This window comes from Toxorhynchites rutilus, chromosome 1, assembly GCF_029784135.1.
Source record: "Toxorhynchites rutilus septentrionalis strain SRP chromosome 1, ASM2978413v1, whole genome shotgun sequence".
NCBI lineage: Eukaryota > Metazoa > Arthropoda > Insecta > Diptera > Culicidae > Toxorhynchites > Toxorhynchites rutilus.
Genome location: NC_073744.1, coordinates 150,615,487 through 150,636,361, shown reverse-complemented (window position 1 = coordinate 150,636,361; position 20,875 = coordinate 150,615,487). Strand labels below are relative to the sequence as shown.

General features: G+C 37.2%; 1 protein-coding gene across 14 annotated transcripts in view; it reads right to left on the bottom strand.

The window, feature by feature from the left end:
- Nucleotides 1–19,695, bottom strand: part of LOC129774153 (metabotropic glutamate receptor 1-like) — an 82,738-nt gene extending 63,043 nt beyond the window's left edge. For 2 of the 14 annotated variants that reach the window (XM_055777855.1, XM_055777866.1), the window contains exon 1: nt 19,609–19,692. The gene's annotated coding sequence lies outside the window, so the exon portion shown is untranslated. The other 12 variants (XM_055777896.1, XM_055777861.1, XM_055777892.1 and 9 more) reach the window with 12 other exon arrangements.
- Nucleotides 19,696–20,875: the final 1,180 nt, after the last annotated feature.

Here is a 20,875-nt window from a genome sequence, read left to right as displayed (position 1 = left end):
AATTAAAGTAATGATACAGGAAAAGAATTTCCCGCGACTCATACTCAGAATCCGCAGTTCACCTGAGCTAGACAGGATACGAAAGTGAAACACGCGAGGCCACGGTGGAAATCTGACTTGATAGCCGTGACCGAAATTATGCCAAGGTGTGCCTTTTGACGAAAATGGCTATTGGGTACCGAAATGAGTTATCATTCCGCGGTCAATGTTGACTAGCTTCGTGTATTCTGGTTGTCTGCCGCTATTCGTACCTCATAATTGGAGGCAAAAAGGAGATGGGAAACTTTTACAGCATTCATTACAGGTCCGTTTTTATTCGTTTCGCTTCCAGGTTAACGGTCACTCCCGAAAAATTAGTTAGTGTTGTAATTACTCAACATCGTTCAGCAGAAAAAAAACTGAGGGGAATTGACATGGTAGGATGGGCGGTTAGAAGGGCGGCGTTTCGCGCGTTATAGTCGATGTTGATTACTTCGGGGGTCATGACAGCGATCTTAAATCTCGTGCACACAATGGAGACAGGGGACAGCTTGCAGTAGAAAATCAAGTGCTGGCGTATTTACATCTTTACAAACTGTTTCTGGCATAAAATATTCACATATGCCGGTTCGTTTCAATACACTTTGGCGTGTCAATGAATGGAAGGGGAGAACACTGTTGACAGACGACAGACGAGTCAATGATCCGCACTTTCATTCATCTATGGATACACCGTTCCGTGCGTTTATCATACCTACCGTGCTGTGAGCGATAACGACTGTATCAAAAATGTATCAAGTCCACTCGGCAATAGTTGCATTTTGAGTAGAATAGATCGGATGGGTATGAAAAACGCAGTGAAGTTAGAAATTTGTAGGTTTGACATCTCCTGTTTGAAAGTTTGTTTCATACAACATTCATAATATAATGAAAAGGATTGTTGTCGATTTTTTTTCTGACACATTGTGCGACCATTTGCTACTAAAATTTGTGTTGATGTAAGCGCTTCATACATCACTGTGCTGTGTTGTTGAAGAAACCAATCGATGTGCAATGAAAACTCGAACAACTGTTTTTAATCCGAAGCTGAACATTGTTCATAGTGCATTTTTATTTTAATAATGTGTGAGAACAGATTATCATGAAATAACTCCTGAAAATTAATATAACGAAATTTTCTACAGTAGTGGACAAAATAAAGTATTTTTTATGTGCAAAGAACTGCATGTATTATACACACTAAATCATAATTGTAGTTGAACTTTATTTCAGCTTCGTCAAAATAAAGTACGCATTCTTGATAACAAAATCGGATTACTATCTGAGAGAGAGGAGCCAGCTTGCGTTTATTGTGATCACCCTTATGTCAGCGCGAACCAGTCACGGTGAACCAAGGGGAAGTATTGAAATATGTAGAAAGTTTTAACATGACATTTTTTTGCAAGACTTTTTATGTGAAAATAATTTTGACGTCGGACTACATCTTTCATTTCAATGCTGGAGTGTAAGTTAAAAGCTTCGAGAACGAGAGTGCTACATTGGAGATACATGATTTTGAGCAATAATACTTCTTTGCCGGTTGAAAGAAAAGGTATGAAAACCGCTTCATTCAAAAGATAAATTGTCTACGCGTTATATGTGTGTTACTTATTGATCCAAAAGTTTTGTTTTAACGGCTCAAAAATTGCCTTGAAAGAAAGCTATTGAAATTACAAAAATCTGTATATGAGCAAGTGCCAGCTCGGAAATCCACTCAATTATAATTGTACAGCGATTGGATCATGATATCGCTGCTCAAGATTGAATGGCGAATCTAACTTTGTTCATAAAGAAAGCGTTGATGAACGGAGTCACCACCAAGAGCATGTTTGTGTAAACGAAGGGCCCTGGAGCGTCCTGTTTGTTCAAGAATGGCCTAAAAGGAGTCCACCGAAGAGAAGAATGGTACCGCTAAGAAGACGACCAAGAAAGCGCCAGCATCGAAAAAGACCACCATTTCCGGGAATAAGGGCAGGGCATAGAAGACATCCGAAAAATATCATCGCTGCTAGCAAATAATCTGTCGCTGCTATCGGGGAAGAAGAAAACAGTTACTGTTGCAAAAAAAAAACAAACTTGCTGCTGTGAAGAAGGCGACTAGCAAGAAGAAAGCTGCTGCTACTGCTGGAAAGCAAAAGTCAAACAAATCCTCAAAAATTGCTGCATACAAGCCGAAAACGCCGAAGCCATAGAAATCAACAGCAGCTTCGAAAAAAAACTACCGTTACCACAAATAACGCACAACGCGAGAGGAAACACGATAGTGCTTTCCGCAAATCAAATCCAGTTCTTTTCAGAAAGAGTTTATCAAATACTGCGGTCAAATACATTCTTTTTGTAATTTCTTCAATCAAGCGCGATTATATTGTATCTTTCGAAAACTTATTAGGAATACAATGAATCTTGAGAAAGACAATTCATTCCTGCTCGACACTCGCACAAACGATGTTTAATCAACAATTTCACAAACGGGAAGTGGGTGTTGTGAGGGAGGGCAGAGTGAGCGCAACTTTTATGTAGACTGATTGGAAGCGACATATATGTTGTCTATTGGAAATGGTATACAAGTTTATATCACACACAAAGGGGAGAAAGACTCTTGACCCTTTTAGTTTGGTGGACAAGACGGTTTGATATTTGCATATGAATGGTCCAAGACGGTGATCAAAATTTGCATATGAATGGTCCACCAACGATAGGCAAGAATATAACGGCAAAGACGCCGAGAGACTGGTAGTGTAACTCTCACCTTCATTCACCTTCATGATCAATGCCTATTAAAAATGCAGACACAGCATTCTTTTTAGTCAACCTATTATTATTTCCATCGGACACAAACAAAATTCCCTCAAAATTAACCTGGGAGAAATCAATGTTAACTGTTTTCATTGGGAGATTAGCACTTATTTTATATATTCCACATACGCTGCATTTTCAAATTGCATCGGAGAATATACAATCATCACATTGCAAAAAACGATTCACTGAGTTTACAGCAATAAATCAACCTGGAACCAGTGACAGAATGAATGAAAGAATGAAAAATTCGCGAAAACTGAATGAACGATCGGAAAATATCAAAAATGAGCTCAAACACCCATAAATTCACACAAGATCTTCACCGGTAAACAAATAATAAAAATCAGTTTGTTGATCATTTCGGATATTGTTTTAGAAATCATCGAAATAATTCTTTAGGACAACTATATCGAAATTATCAAAAGTAAAAAAAACTTGTTTGAATGGGCCGATGTTGCTGGAACATCTGATCTGGCTAATCTGGTACATCTTTTATTATTTCCTACATGATCAGTGTTCAAATTTTTTACCCTCCAAATATATATGACGTAGTCCTACGTCAAACATCGAATTGGGGTTAAAACGCACAAATGTACTCACAAACAAAGGTTCACGTCAAGTTTGAACACTTTTCCCATAAACGAATGACAACAACTTGCTTGATTGAAATTATCCGATTTGAATTTTCTTGATGATAATGCGTAAAAAGAATAAGAAGAAAACAAACTATCTGTTATTCAGCTGGCTCCTCTCTCTCAGATTACTATCTCTCAGCTCAAAAAATATCTTTTTAATAGTGCTCTACCCCTCACAAGTTTAGAAAGATTCCTATCCCTGCAAAGAAACGTCAAAACAATGCGTTTGATTATTTGTTTATCATTATTAGTGCGCGGTTCAATCTGATAAGAAAAAAGAAACAGTAAATTCCGGTAGATATCCGGTAAACTTAAAGTTAAAAACCATCAGGAAGGTCTTTCTTAAAGAGAAGTTGCTCGAAAATTCGATTTAAGTGAAGCAGGAGCACGAAAAATTTGCAAAAAGCATGAGGAGCTACGAAGCGCAGCGGATCGGTCCGGTAGAGGAAGCAAGCGGAAGACTACAACCAGCGATAATTATTAAATTTCTCGAGAATTGGTGATTCGTGAAAATGCTGACTTAAATATCTCTGAACGAGCTGTGCGCAGAAGACTGCACGAAATGGGTTATAAAAGTGGATTCGCCCAACGACGTCCAATGATTCGAAATGTTAGCAGGTTTGTTTATTTCGTATTCTGCATACATATTTGGCTGATGTTTGTTTCTGTAGGAACAAACGGCCAAAAATACATCGACAAACCGATAGTGTTCTGGAAATAAGTCATATGGAGCGTTGAAAGTAAATTTTAACTCTTCGGTCGCAAACAACAAGCAAGAGTGCTTCCAGACCATCACTTTCTCAACCTGATAAAATAGCAAAAGTTGACATTCCAGTAACCAAAACCGTTCTAGCAAACACTACAGCTCCTACCATTTCAGACAATACCGACGCTCTTCCACCAACTACTTCGTATGGTTCAGTAGCCAATCTATCTGTTACCCAACCCAACATCGTCCAGACGAATACAAACAACATTCCTACTGTATCAATGCCCATCGAATCTGATGTACAATCACCGAAAGCTTCCCCCGTCTGCCAATCCACCAACATCACTGCCACCAATGCTGTTGCTGTTAATAATGCTTTGTCTGTTGCTGCTACCCAAGGCCAATCTATGCTCGATAGCGATCATCATTACGTTGCATCAACAACGCGAGAGATGCCACCCCCGAATCACATTTACAATAACACCAAAAATGAATTTACTGCCACATATCCTACAAAGGCCACCGCCGCTGCCGTTGGAAATATACCATACGCACAACCGTTTCTCCATGGGAATAATATCGCTGCCCTCTCCGCTGAACATGTCTTAACCACTGTTGTTCCTGATTGCTCTCATCAGAACGTTAGTTCGATGGTAAATTATAATAGTTCTTCAAATCATACCAACATAAACCGATCATAATATACCGATATATTATTCAAATTATTCCAACATAAACCGATCTGGAACCCGCACCACTGGGATTACCATTCTATCAGATATAGTGATTCGTCCACCCGATGACTTATCTACAAATAGTTCTATCAACAATCAGGTGTATACAATGCCTACTCTCACTGTCGTACGTGCTGTTTTAGATGAGAAGTGGTTTTACATTACTCGATTCATGCCTCACGAATCTGAGAAAAATGTCATCAGCTATGTATCGACCCTGACCAGTTGCGATCCTGAACTAATTCGATGTTCCAAACTAGCCCGTTCTGACTCTGGCAGACGACCTCTTTCTTACCGTTCTTTTAAGTTAAACGTTCCTGAATACATAGAAAAAACTATCCTTTCAGATGGGATCTGGCCTGAGGCCGTATTTATTAGCCCTTTTGTGGACCGCAAATCAAACTCTTACAATCAAATCTCAGTTCTGCAACACTACCGACCACCAACACTCTCTCCAAATTTTCCTCAACGTACCCGTCCGGGAGATTTCCCGCAGTCGTTCTACCTTCAACATCGACAGCAAACGCCACTACAACAAATACCAAATCAGCCGCAACTTCCTCAATTGTATCAGCATACGCGGACGGCAGTATGATTAATGAACTTTTAGTTTATTATCAAAATGCTGGAGGGATCAACACTCTCATTAGAGATTATGCTCTCGCATGCTCCGGAGAAGCCTACGATTTATATATTTTCACAGAAACTTGGATTTAGGATAGTACACATTCCAAGCAAATAAATATTCGGCGAATCTTATTCAGTTTTTCGGCAAGATCGCTCAGCATTAAACAGCACTAAACGATCTGGGGGAGGTGTTCTCTTGGCTGCTCGTTCTATGTACAAAACGCGCATACTATCTCCACCTGGCTGATCAGGTGTTGAGCAACTGTGGGTCTCGCTCGTTCTCAGCCGTTGTACTCTTTATATATGTGTAATCTACATTCCTCCCAACAGAGTGAACGACACATCTCTCTTTGATCAGCATCTGTACTCGCTATCTTGGATAACCTCACAGATGGCACTCGACGATAAAATATAAATAGTTGGAGATTTCAATTTTGGAAGTCAACCATTCTTTGTGTGGACACCGACTGGACAACATCGTTGCTGGACGAGCTGGACGGCGAGGGATCGAGTGCCTTTCTCAAGGCAAGAGGGTGGAGGTGGTAGCGCTGGAGTAGAATAGAGTAGAGTTTTCAAAGGGCCTTTCTCAAGGCTAGAGACGAATGAACTGCAAAAGTCTCTATAATACAAGACCTTCCTTCCTTTTTGGAAGTATCAACTGGATTCAGAGTGCAGCATCATTTTTGTATCCAGATACATCACACTCGACAATGCACCTGTGTATGAGCCGACTTCTAGATGATTATAGTACTGCCGGTCTTTTCCAACTGTGTGATGTTATGAATGAAAATAATCGCATATTGGATCTTTGCTTCGTCACCCAGGAGGTCTCTAGTCACAATTATGTTATCCGTGCTCCGACACCTCTTGTTAAATTCGACACCATCCAGCTCTTCATATTCTTCTTCGTGAATGTAAACCATTTGTGTTTGAAGATACTACCGAAACCATAACCTATTGCTTTGGGAAGACAGATTTCGCGGGAATGAACCAATTTTTTCCCACATCAAATGGAATTAAATCCTGCATAAATTCGATGCAAATACCGCTGCGACGACTATGTCGAATATCATCTTATATGCTATCGATCAGTTTACCCCCAAACGAATTCACAGTGTTCCTGAGTACCCTTCATGACCTAAATGCTATCTTATAGGCACCTTACACGATCAAACTGATTGACAAATAGTGTCTTCAATATCGTGACAGCTAGGTTTTCGACATCCGATCTAACCTCAATCAATATTTTGCCACCTTACACGGTCAATATCACCCTCAACCCGAGACAACGAAAATATCCGCGATGGCTAGTGGCGACATTCGAGTTTGGGATCCAAACTATTCTCTATCAGATTAGAAGGCTAAAAGGCAATTTTCAATTGGTAAAATTTGAATGAAAATATCTACTTGGAATTATTTAATTAGTTGAAGCGCGTAGTCCTAACTCTAACTTAACCTATTTTCTATGAATTTTCAGATATTCCTACTAAAATTTATTATTATTATATAACGTCAGTTTCAGATACAATTTTTGTATGGGATTTTCTCACCACTTGCAAAAAAAAAGTGATTTGCATTCACATAGAATACTAATTTGATTTGGAAAAGTTAATTTTCATTCATAATTTACACTTTAAAACTCGTTTTTCCTTCTCAAAAACCCATCATAATACTCGCTTCACAAATACAGACTGATCCTTTCAGTTTCAGGGATGCCAGATTATTTTAGATTGCGAAAATATATGCAAATTATATTATCTGCAAGCAAATGTTTTTATTCGATAAATAAGACTATGACAGTAGAACCCCGATTATCTGTATCTGTATCTATTTCTGTATTGATAAAACATAGTTTCTATGTTTAAACATCATCCCGACTATTCGCGGAAAATCGGGATTCTACTGTAACTTGAATTAACACGTGATGTTTTTTTCACCTGTGATTTTCCCAGTGCAGCGACCCCATAATAACAGACGGGTTTATTTACCCAAGTTTACGATAGGGCCCGATCGAGGAAAAATAAAAACATCTTTATCACACGATCCTTAGTGAGGATCGTGTGAGTCAGTTTTAAGATAAGGTCGGAACGATCCAGAATAAATAAATAAATCCGTTTCTTTTACGATCATATGATTCATAGTTTTTCAGATAGGGAAACATTTTATTGCACGACCCGTGTGAGGTCTAGTTTACGATAAGCTCGGGTCGATTCCGAACATAAATAAATACATTTCTCCTGCACGATCCTGTTTGAGGATCGTGTGATTTATAGCGTCTAGTTTTAAGATAGGAATTTTTGTTTATGTTTTGGTGTTACGATAGCGGGGAGCTTATCGTAAGATTAGGTTTCTTTAAGAGGAATGAGAAAAATAAAAAGGGAGTGAGTTTTGAGACACGAAAGAGGACGGTCGTTGTCTCTCTTGTTAGAACGGAAAAGAAATCCAGTTGCCTAGACCGCTAGGCAACGCCTCTCATCTGGTGACAGCGGTAAAGCATACCGCAAGTGGCGTCATTTCTGACTAGTGAAAAAAAAGTAACGCGAAAGTGAAAATTATCTTCCGAAGAGCAACACCGCGAACATCAAACAAAAAGAAGCACAATCGGAGACATCTCAATTACAAAATATTTATCAGCTCTCCGAAAATAGAGCGAATATTAAAAGTGAGCGACAATAAAGCGAGAAGAAAAGAAAAAAAACGCAAGTGTACAAGAGTGTGAAGGAAAGTGAAGTAGCAGGCAACAAATCGCTTGGTGTCGGTATCAGTGAAAAAAAAGGAACTTTGTGGACTCTTTGTGTTTCGAAAACCGGAAAAAAAAATTATATTTCAGTGAGTGAAAAAAAGCAACAGAACCCGAGGAATGTTCCCGTGGAGAATGAGGATGTTTCAAATGTTATTGATAAGGTGAGCTTTATTTTTTTTCTAATTTTTGTATTACAAATACTTCGGCTTAATCGGGAATAATTTCCACATGGCCATAGAACATATAGGATTGACGCATTGATGCATATGCATTACATTCATTTTGAAAACATTTGATTTTGTGAATACATTTCAATATAATAGTGTATGTGGATTTTTAGGAGATATTATTCCAATAAAAACCCTAATATTGGCAGAAAATATCATCAAAAAAAAAAAGTAAGGCTTTTAACTTAGAGTCATTCGTTCACTCTTGTTAGCAGTGTTAGTTGTTGTCTCGGTGTTATTCATTGTTTTTTTTCTTTAATTTGAAACGAGAGAGTATTGCTGTTTGACGGGTGTACGCTAAGAGAAACGGGAAGAATATTTTGTTTTGAGCTAATGAATGAAGAAGAGGGAAAACGTGAAACAATCCAGCAGGCGGAAATATAAGATAAATATTCCTAGAGGAATATAAGTGTGTACATGAATATAAGTTTAAGGCCCATTTTGACACCGAACGCTAAAATGTTCGAATTAGAAGAGGTTTTCTAGTTACATACTATTTCAAGGCTTCAAAGCTGAAATAAACATCTTGAGTAATTTATAAAAATTGATTCACAAATGAGAGTCATCCATTCTATTTTTTTTTCTCGGCATTTGGAACTTTGTAAAGAACACCCTAACAAAACACTTTTAACAGTTCCGTTTTTGTGGAAGAATTGGGGCGGTAGTCATTCAATGAATGGTTTTTCAAGTCAATTATAATTTCTAAACTCATAAAATTTAGTTCGCTGTTGCACAATATATTCTTTTTTTATATTTATTGAAATAAACTTCAAAGGGTGTGAGTTTAAGTGGGTGAATGTTTGAAAAAGCAAACGTCGGTTAAATTATTGTAATATTATTATACAAAAATAATGAGATCGCGATGGATTTCAAATCATCGTATAATCGGTTCACACGAGAAGTGAAAGAACGATTTATTTACTTCAAAAAAAATATTTCTAAAGATGTTGCCGAATGGAAAGGCAAATTTGCTCCAACAGTACAAGCTGATGATAAATTACAGAAACTTATAGGTACGATCGAAATTTGCAACGAAATTAATAATAGGATAGAATCTAAATTCCTCGCATTTGAACGAAGAATTATAGAACTAGAAAATGAGAAACACCAGATGAAGGTGGATATAAAAAACCTTCAACATGAAAAATGCCAGTTATTAAACAAACTGAGTAATTTTGATGAAATAGAACAATCAAACAAGAAATTGGAGAATAATTTGGACCGGGAAATTAGCGAAAAAACTGGCTTAAAACTAATAGTTGAAGAAAGGCTTCAAGATATCAGTCGGCTAGAGAAACGACTCAAAAATGAGAAAAATTCGCACTCAGTTATTCAAAGCACAAAAATCTCGCTAGAGAAAAAAATTGAGCGCCTGCAGATGCAGCACTCCGAATCGAAAAAAGCAGACGAAATAAATACTGCCAATTGGAAAATCAGGCTCAAAGAAAGCGAAACGAAGCTTCAAAATGAAAGATACAAAAATACACAGCTAACGGAGAAACACTTGCTATTGGAAGAATACAAGCGGAAAACGTCTGGAGAAGTCGAGGAGCTGCGCACGTTGCTGCAAGAAAATAAGTCCGCTCTAGAACAAGAAAAAAGGAAAAACAATCAAGCAAAAACGCAGCTAAAAGCACTGATAAAAAAGAATCATGAACTCGAAGAAAAAAATAAAACGACAGAGAATCAATTGGAACTGTGCGCTAGTAATAACGCCGAGTTAAATAATAAAAATGAGCTTTTGGACAATCGATGTCGATCATTAAAGAACGAATTGACAACTAAGGAACAAGAAAAACTATGTTTGATCGACAAAAACAATTGCTCGACGGACGAAATAATGGAATTGAAAAACTCGATTGAGGCACTGAAAAAGAAATTGAATAATCACAATGAAACCAAAATGGAAAACCATCGTCTGAACACATTGATTGGACAGTTTCAGGTAGAATTGAACACTTTGGAAAAAGAAAAAACGGATCTTATCGTTGCTGCTAAAAAGAAAGAAATGGAAGATTGGAAGAACAACGATATGGAAACAAAGAAGAATAATGAACCAAAGAAATCAAATCTGAACAGCAGACAGGAGTCATTTATAAAAATAAGATGGTAATATCAAACAAGCTATCAAGCTAAATATCCCCAATATTTAGATATTTTAAAAAGGGGCAATGTGGGAAAATTTTCTAATTGATGTGGCTTTATTAATTTTTTTTTCTCTTCTCGAAACATAAAGTGGAATCAAAGAAGGAACAACTATTATTAACAGTATTCCATCAATTCTGTAAAAAAATGCTAATTTCGTTTGAAAAAACATTTCTATCTCCCATACTTCAATAGTATGATCAGGGAAATATGGGGAAATGCACTTATCGAATTTTAAATGTGTGATTTTGAATTTAAAACAAACACACTTTGGAAGTGGGATTTTTATAAAATGCAAAATTTGCATTAAAGTTTATGAGTAATTAAAAATGTGGGTCAAAATTATATTATCAAACATATAAAAGAAACATAATAGCGCTATAAATGCGAAGATAATTAATGGAAGAGGAATACACACCCTTCAAATAAATGATAATGGAAGAGTCATACAAACCCTTCAAATATATGAAGAAAGAAATAAAAGAGTGAACAAGGGGATGTTAATAAACATATTATACAAAGAGATATTTTTCATGTAGCTGCAAAAGCTCAACAATGTTGGTCGATAAGACGTTTTGGGAAATTTTATGGAGAAATGATAATTTTATTTTTTTTTTTCATTCAGAATTGCTAAATTACAGAATTGAAGGAATTAATTTTGATTCTATGAAAATTGCGAGAGCTGTATCTTATTTGCCTACAGCCAAATTATAACAAGAATGAGTCCATCAATCGCAATAATAGCTTTTGAAAGTACCGAAGGGCTGCTGGGCTCCTGTAAGGGCATATAGGATTAAAACATTCACACTTTAATTTTTAAATAACTACAGATGTGGAATTATAAAAATTTATCTCATGAATTAACGAAAATTAAATGCAAGGAAACTAAAATTTGGAAAAAGAGGAATTATTACCCTCTAAATACATAAAACAAAGAAATTTATGAGAAAAAAAAATTAAGGTACACAAAGAACTGTAAACAAAGCTATGGTCGATACGGATAGAATTCAAGAAACATTTAGGGAGATACATCATTATGATCTCCATTCATCAACATAATTACTTATAACCTCTAGTAGAAATTAAAATTGTATCTGCCCATCATAAACAAAGTTCCAAGTATTTTCACAGATCCCACCTAGGACCTACAAAAGGAGGGGGGAGAGACCGCATCCACAGTTTGTTTTTAGGACCGGAACAGAGTGACGCCACACATCAGCAGAGAGGAGAAAGACGCGATCTATCAACAGAAGAATGGTAAGAAGGTTTAAAAAAAAACGGTAAAAAAAAACAGGAATAAATTTTCAATAGAGTTCTGGATAAAATACACAAAAAAAAAGAAAAGAGAGAAATTATGAGAAAAAAAATGTGTTAATGAATGAGAAGAGAATAATCGAACACGTTTTAAAAAAGTTAAATCAATTTTATTGGTAATTTGCTCAAAAGCTAGAAATATGAAAAAAGATCGGCAATGTAAAAAAAAACAAATCAAAACAATGTATGAAATAAAAACAAAGAACGAAACAATGTAAAAAAAAAATTTGTAATTACGTACACTGTAAAATGGTCAAATGGTAAGACGAAAATTAATTTTCAACGAGGAGCGAGACGTGGTCAGGCAGGCAAAGACAGATCTCAGCATAACGCTGATGGGAAGAGGAACGATTCGGCATCCCAGCCGGATGCTCGCAAGAAGAGGACGACGAGTCATGCGGAAGGTCGATGGTCAACGGTGTTGGATGTTGTGAGACGATGGAGCCAAAACAACATGGAGCAATTCGAGAGTCGAGTAAAGCGGGAATCGTGATCACCATCTGATCCTAAGGACACTGGAGTGAAAGTAGTAGAATTCATGATGGAACTGGATTCCATAATTGGAGTAATGACTTTGTACACTTTACGTTGAAGTAAAAGATTACAACAGTCTCAAAAAATGATTATTTATCGCCGGAAACTGATAATACTGTTAAAAATGAACAGGAGGCACATGATGTTTAAAGTATTGATGAAAGATGAACGAAAAGCCTTAAATGAATGGAAAAACTATATTGCAAACATTACAATTGAAGATGCAAATGAAATTCCAAAAAAACTGATAAACAAAATTAATTTCAATCCAACAATGGAAGGCGTGGTGGACTTAGGGACCATTCTAAAAGGTTGTTCTAGAATAGGACCCAGGAACACGCATCAGAGAGAAAGACAGATAACGTGACGTGAAGAGGAGGCAAGCGGCAGCCCACACCTAGTATCAGAGACCAACCAATTGACGAGTCACAGCGGAACATAAGCAACCAATTGACGAGTCACAGTGGACAATACGGACAATAAGAACAACGATTTTATTTAAAAAACAAGAAAAGTTTATGCAAGAGTGGAAAAAAAATAATAACAAAAATATTATATTTATAATTATGAGAAAATGCACATGAGATAATGCAATTAAAAAAAAAAGAAGTAAATTCAATGTTAAAATAACAATAATAGTATGAATCTAATATATACAGAAAAACGGTAGATTAGGATAAAGATAACATAGCAAACAAGATATTGTTATACACATTTATACATATATGAAAAAAGATTAATTTATAAAAAAAAAATAATAAAACAAATTGATTAGAATATATTAGCCTTTCGAACCAATTTTAGGGAAAACTCTTTTAGTTTCCCCTAAAACTCATTGAGTAGGGGGATATGCAGCGACCCCATAATAACAGACGGGTTTATTTACCCAAGTTTACGATAGGGCCCGATCGAGGAAAAATAAAAACATCTTTATCACACGATCCTTAGTGAGGATCGTGTGAGTCAGTTTTAAGATAAGGTCGGAACGATCCAGAATAAATAAATAAATCCGTTTCTTTTACGATCATATGATTCATAGTTTTTCAGATAGGGAAACATTTTATTGCACGACCCGTGTGAGGTCTAGTTTACGATAAGCTCGGGTCGATCCCGAACATAAATAAATACATTTCTCCTGCACGATCCTGTTTGAGGATCGTGTGATTTATAGCGTCTAGTTTTAAGATAGGAATTTTTGTTTATGTTTTGGTGTTACGATAGCGGGGAGCTTATCGTAAGATTAGGTTTCTTTAAGAGGAATGAGAAAAATAAAAAGGGAGTGAGTTTTGAGACACGAAAGAGGACGGTCGTTGTCTCTCTTGTTAGAACGGAAAAGAAATCCAGTTGCCTAGACCGCTAGGCAACGCCTCTCACCAGATCTTCTCATTCTCCAAGTTTTATAGCGGAGTGTGAAGAAACACACAACTTAGACTAAAGTGGCTGCCCCGCTCGCTAGCGCAAAGAATGACCGAGTTCAATGTTAAAAAATTCTTAAGACGTTGTTAATTTTCATTCACTCTCTCACCATCCCATTGTCAGTTTACTTTGAGATTTTGATTTGTATCGCGAAAATACTGTATTTTGCTATTTTAAGTACAGTAATTTACATTTAATGCGACATTTTTCTAATTGGACAGACCTGTTTTCCCTGTCATATGGAAAGAATCATACATTTTTTCGGTTCATAAAAAGGGTTCCAAACGTGAAGTATCAAACTATCGGGAGATTGCATGTCTGTGTGCTACCTCCAAACTGTTTAAACTCATTATTCTCGAATTTTTAACGCATAGCTGTTCCAGCCTTATTTCGGAATATAAGCATGGTTTCATGCCCAAATGATCTACATGTACGAATCTCGTCACTTTTACCTCGTTCATCACCCGCTCACCACAGGATCGCCTCCAAGTTGATGCAATATATACCGATCTATCAGCTGCTTTCGATAATATCGATCATCGTATTGCAGTGGCTAAATTATTCATGGGTGCGTCTTGGATTGGCTGAAATCTTATCTAGTTGGACGCAAAATGTCTGTCAAAATAGGCAATAATGTATCCAATACATTCGACGTAACGTCCGGTGTACCCCAAGGCAGCCACCTCGGTTCGTATATTTTTCTTTTATATTTAAATGATGTACATCTCTCCATCAGTTGTTTGAAATTATCGTATGCAGATGACTTGAAGCTTTTCAATTTAGTCAGATGTCAGGCTGATGCTCTGTACCTGCAATCTCAGTTGAATATTTTCGCTGACTGGTGCGTCACTAATCGCATGGTTTTGAATGCTTCTACGTGCTCGGTAATCACTTTTGCCCGCAAACGCTCCGTTGTTCATTTTGATCATTCAATTTTCGAAACTACATTACGGAAAGATAATACTGTCAAAGACTTAGGAGTCATGCTTGATTCTAAGCTTACTTTTAGAGATCACATCGCATACATCTCAACAAAAGCGTAAAAAACTTAAGATTTCTCTTCCGATTTACTAACCATTTCAATAATATACACTGTTTAAAGGCATTGTATTGCTCTCTTGTTCGATCAACACTGGAATATGCTGCCGTTTTCTGGTCCCCACACTATCAGAACGAAATACAACGGATTGAAAAAATTCAAATAAAATTTGTGTGATTTGCTCTCCGGTTTCTGCCTCGAATGGACCCTCTGAACCTTCCTAGATATGAAGATCGTTGTAATCTTATAGGGCTTGAACGGTTATCCTTGCGTCGTGATGTAGCTAAAGCGATATTTATTTCCGATCTGCTGCCTTCGAATATCGATTGCTACGATCTAGTCTTAATATAGACTTAATATGAGGGGCCTAGAATTCAAGGGGTGTAAGTGATTTGATCGATTTCTCTTCATCAACTTTTTCTTTCATGAATAACTCAGCGCACAAAAACGTTCCAATTTGATTTTGCTATAGAAACCTATGATTGAGGTTGTGACTTATCGCCCACATTGTCAAATAAGCTGGGAATGTGTTTGCAGTTAAGTTATGATCAAAAGAGAAAGTCGATAAAGAGAAATCGATCAAGTCACTTACACCCCTTGCATTCTAAGCCCCTCATATATTAATATCGACATTCGATCAGTAGTCTTAATATAGACATTCGTCGTCGTAATTTTCGCTTCCATAACTTTCTTCGTCTCTCTGTTGCTCGGACTAATTATGGTAGGAATGAACCTGTCAATAGTATGTGTAGGATTTTTAATCAGTGTTACAGTGTTTTTGAATTTCATTTATCTCGCTCAGTCCTCAGAAAATTGTACTCTCGTTTATGTTAAGTTATTATTATTTTGTTACTTTGAAGTGCATTGTAGTTGGTCATATTGTGATTTGTTTTGTGAACTAGTGTTTAGTGTTATGATAGAATAAGCTGTTTTTTGTTAGGATTAAGATTGTGTCATTTGGACTATTTTATTCTGTTGACGCAAAAATAAACAGGTTTTATGCCAATTTTAGAAAAAAGCTTTTAGCAAACTAAAATGGGCTTTTCCCTGCTCCAAAAATAAACAAAATTAAAAAAAAAAGTTTGGACGAAACCTGGCGAGAAACTTGCCGACAAAAATATGCAAAAGACAATCAAGCATGGAGGAGGCGATCAAGGACGATCAAGGATGGTGTGGAGGCATTTTACTCGGTCGGGTGTCGATAATCTTGAGAAAATTGATGACATAATGACGACTATTACACCAGTATTTTAAAAATGAATTTCAAAGAGTCGGCGGGAAAAGTTGGAGAAGAAGTTCATTTTTCAACAAGTCAACGATCCTAAGCATACCGCCCACAAAACCACTGCGTACATTCGGCTTCACGTATTAAGCTATTGAAATGGCCACCACAAAGCCCGGACTTAAATCACAAATTTGTGGTCCATTCTGGATCAAAATGTCAACAGAGAAGAAGTCACTTACCGCGACAAACTGTTTGAAATATTGGAAAAAGGCTGGATGATATCAACTTCCAACATATCAGAAACCACGTTGAAAGTATGCCTTCACACCTTAAACCTGTGATTGAAGTTAAGGGTGGTCAAACTAAATACTAATGTAAAAAAGAATCAATTTTAATGTTGTATTACTGTGATGCATACTTTATTTCGTCCACCAGAAAAAAATACAGTTTATCAATAAATGCTCTTTTTAAGTTTATGTATCGTTCTCATGTTGCTGTATCCAGCATATTCCAAAAGTATACCTCCAGTACTGTCTTTTGTTAGAACACTTTGAATATCCATCTGCCTTAGATTCTTCCAAAATCAGGAAAGTTTGAAAACACCACAGGTGTGTACTTCACTTTGTCCAGTACTGTATACTCAACCTGCGGCCCGACTCGGCGGACTCTTCTTGTTGATCTATCTGGGGAAACAATAAAACGAAACAATGAAAAATATTGGCCGACACATCGACACATCGCTATCGAAAATCACTTGAAAAAAAATTTCGCCGAGTAACCACAGAAGTTATACACGTATGGAAGAATGATGAATTACCCGAAAAATCAGGAAATGTTATTGATAATAATTTCTATGTCCCCTCCTTTTCCTGAAGCAAATATATCACCCTTCTAAACTCGAGTCGATCGCGAGTAATCGGTTTTCTACATTATTAACATTACATTTGGCTCCTTTTAACTTATGTAATTAAACGATTTATAAGAAAAAATTGATAATAACTTCCGATGTACAGGGTCTTTCAGATTAAACGCTCACGCAACAAATTTTAATAACTTCTACAAAAGTGAACCCATTTTTATATTTTTTAAAAAACGAAAACAAATCTTTTTTAGGACATTTTCGATGTGACCACCCCTTTTTCGAAAACGCGTAACTAAATTCTTCATGTACAGCTCTAGCATTACGACTTCGGTGCTGTTGAAAATCCGAGTTGTTTCTTCTTTAAGTTCCTCCAAGTTTTGTGGCTTATCAACATAACAACGGTCCTTCTCGTACCCCCAAAGGAAGTAATCGACGACGAGAAATGTTGAAATTATTACCATAAGAGGACAAAGTTACGTTAAGGCTTCGGTTGCACGAGTAATACGATTTCCCTAAAAATACACGTTTTTGTAAATTGTACATCTTGACACTGAAAACCATCCGATCATACTGAACGAGTAGCCGAATATTATCGTCCCGAAGTGGGAAATGCGGTCTTACCATCGACGGAGCAAAACAAAATTTTTATAAGGAGCTATTCGATTTTTCCGCGTGAGCGTTTAATCTGAAAGACCCTGTATAATTGAATTAAATTGATTTTCGATTAGGAGAAAAAATATTCTGAGATTGAACAATCGCGGATACTTTTTAAATTATTCTATATTTGAAAGATTTATTTACGAACCATATGTTCGTGCAAAACGCTATCACCAACATCGTATTTTCCGTTGTTAGTTGGTATTGAGTTATCAGAAAAATTCGTGCCGCCACTGGTGACATCCAAGTCGAGACACTTATCGAGTTAGATCCTCGGTACACGACACGTGAATTAGCAGACTCACTAAAGACATCTAAAATAATCGTTTATGAGCATTGGGTTTCAAACAATTTGACCGAAACAAATAGTATTCAGAAGGGATCAACAAACTAGAGCAGCATTCGGGGAAGTGTATAAGCGTAAAAGCAGACTATGATAAAAATAAAAAGTCTACCCTAAACAATTAGGCAATTTTTATTTTTGCATGGACTTTTCAACAGACCCTTCAATGTTTATCTTTATGTCTATGAATGGCGCTTTTCATTTTTCCTAATACACAGACACGAAGAAGCGTAAAAAGTTTTGAAATGCATTGGAAAAAATCCGAGTTTTTATTGAGAATTCAAATAAAAATTCAACACTCCAACGTCTCTAGATCTGTCGGAACCATACTTCACCCGATTAAGCCAAAGCTGGCAGAGTAGCTGAATGGAAATAAATTCCTAACCAGATCGTAATCCAATTGTTTACCACATCTTGCCGCTCGTTTCCACCGATTACCCTTAGTGTCTGTTAAACGCAAGAAATCCTCTTTCACCATTATTCTTCTCCGCGATACACACTGTTCCACTAGCAAATCATACAAGAGCTAATCGCTTCCGCAAATTTTCCCGCGCGAAATGTCAGAACAGCGCTAAGCTTTTCCGGCATATTCTGGCAGTGCGAACGTTCGCTCACGACGCGAGCTGACCGCAGTACATATGATCGATGAGCGGATTAGAACCACTGTTTGAGTTCAACATACGAACAATGTGGTGTAGCTATATTATTTGTGATTTAACGTTGTCCCTTCGCATTTCATCGTTACGTGCGTCCGAGAATAACCAGGACAACGATGAAAATTTGCAATAAGATTATTTTTATTTTTGTTTTCAGGAAAAACTAAAATTCGTCTGAACTATATCTAAGTGTTTTTATTTCGTTAGAACCCCAATGCAAAGTTTTATACACTGGTGAAACAATTTACTTGCAAAGATCGGACTAGCCAACTTTCAATTAGCTATCGAGCCAACAAGATGTATCCTATTGGTACATATTCACACCCTATATATTACAAAATAAATCTGAAGCACACCGATTCGAATTTCTTTTTTTTTTTTGCTAATTAAACCGTCCTTATGCATCCACATTCACCCACTAATGACCGAATCAATTTCGACACTGTTAAGCCCGAAACACTCCATTCTACCGTTGTTGCCTCTAATCCTCGCGGTTCTTACATTCCACTGCACACTCTTCATTCGTTTGTTCTCCGAACAAAAGCCCTCAGATCTGTCCGCGGGGCGAAGCAGCGGCAATCACAAATCCCTCAAGAAGTCGGCAAATCACTCCTTTATGTCTTCATTTGAGAGGTCTCCTCTCCACATAAAAGCCACAAACAGTCAGCCAGCCAGCGAATGTGAGTTATAAAAATAAACCACACGCCGTTGGTTCGGAACACGCCGCTTTGTCACACCACGAATGACACATCCTTTTCCGGTCGCTCCTTTTCCCACCTTTTCCCACGCGCCCCCCAACATTCTTTTCGCGCTATCACTGAGCAGCGCATAACATTGTTTACTGACTGCACTCAAAAGCATTCACACACTTTAGAACCCGCCAGTGTTCCACCGTTCTCCCCCATGTATCCACTAAGTAAGTCACCATGAAATTCCACCCGAAAAAAAAACCACAAACTACTACTCGAATGTGTATCCGACGGTTTCACGCGTCTGCACCGGTTGAAGTCTCGCAGCAGACTGATATCGTGAGGCACCGTGAGAAAGGATTAACCACCCATTTCGTTTTGGGGAGGATTGCGATACACCAGTTGGGTATCAGCGCCAGTAGCTGACACCGGTGACTTCGGCGGCGAGAATGCGGAAAACCACGAATGGTTTTCCAAGAACGAAGGCAAAGGGCATGAGCTTTTTTGTGAGAAGATATTCAGTTCGGTATTCAATTTTATGTTTGAAATAAAGGAACCACGCTGAATTTTTTTTCCCGCTAACAGTTTGTCATTCAAGCAATTTTGGAATGAATTATTCCTTAAAATACCAAAAAAATAACGGATCGGAACAGAAAACAATGTTGAGCTACATCTCTGAGTAGGATGAAGTGCACAGCATATCTTTTGTGTCACTTTGGTACAAAATATTCGTAGAGTTACTTCCCTTCTCAATTTTCGCGATATCCGAATAGTTCTTCTTATGAAACCACATTTAATTTGGTGTCAGCGAATAGGAATGGCAACTTAGAACAACAACTATTTAAGACATACGATTTTTGGAATGTGTATAAAGATGCTGCCCCACGGCGCATGAAATTTATGATACAGTTCTCTAAAACATAGACGTGATAGTCATAGTTCTATGAGATTTCGGAAACCATTTTGCTGTGCAGTAGAAAACTATATTTTGGTACTATGACCTAGAGTTTTTTGCTGTACACACGAGTAATTTTTGTTTTTCTGACAAGCCATAAATAATTCACCTATTTTTGTGAGTGTCATCACAGAAATACTTTTATCAGAACATAAACATGAACATAAATCTTAAACAAAAGAAGAAAAAAAACGCGGCAGTTCTGACGTACATACTTCTCAAAAGACAAATTCAGAAAACCCGCAGATTTTGGGTGAGAACATGGATTACTCGGCGTGAGTTTTTTAGAGTTGAGAAAAACCTTCTCAAGGAACTGGACGACGAAGATCCGGAATTCTTTCGCAATTTCCTCAGAGTCACGAAGCATGATTTCCAGTATATTCTAGAGAACTTCTGCACCTGTAGTTGGAGTGGGAGGCTGATTCCTTTTTGATTCCAACGAGTATTCCACGTCCTCCTCATTCTGATAATCATTGTTCTTGGGTGTATCATTCTGAAACAGTAACAAGCTTTTTAGGTTTTTTTTTAATTTGGAAAGATCATTGATT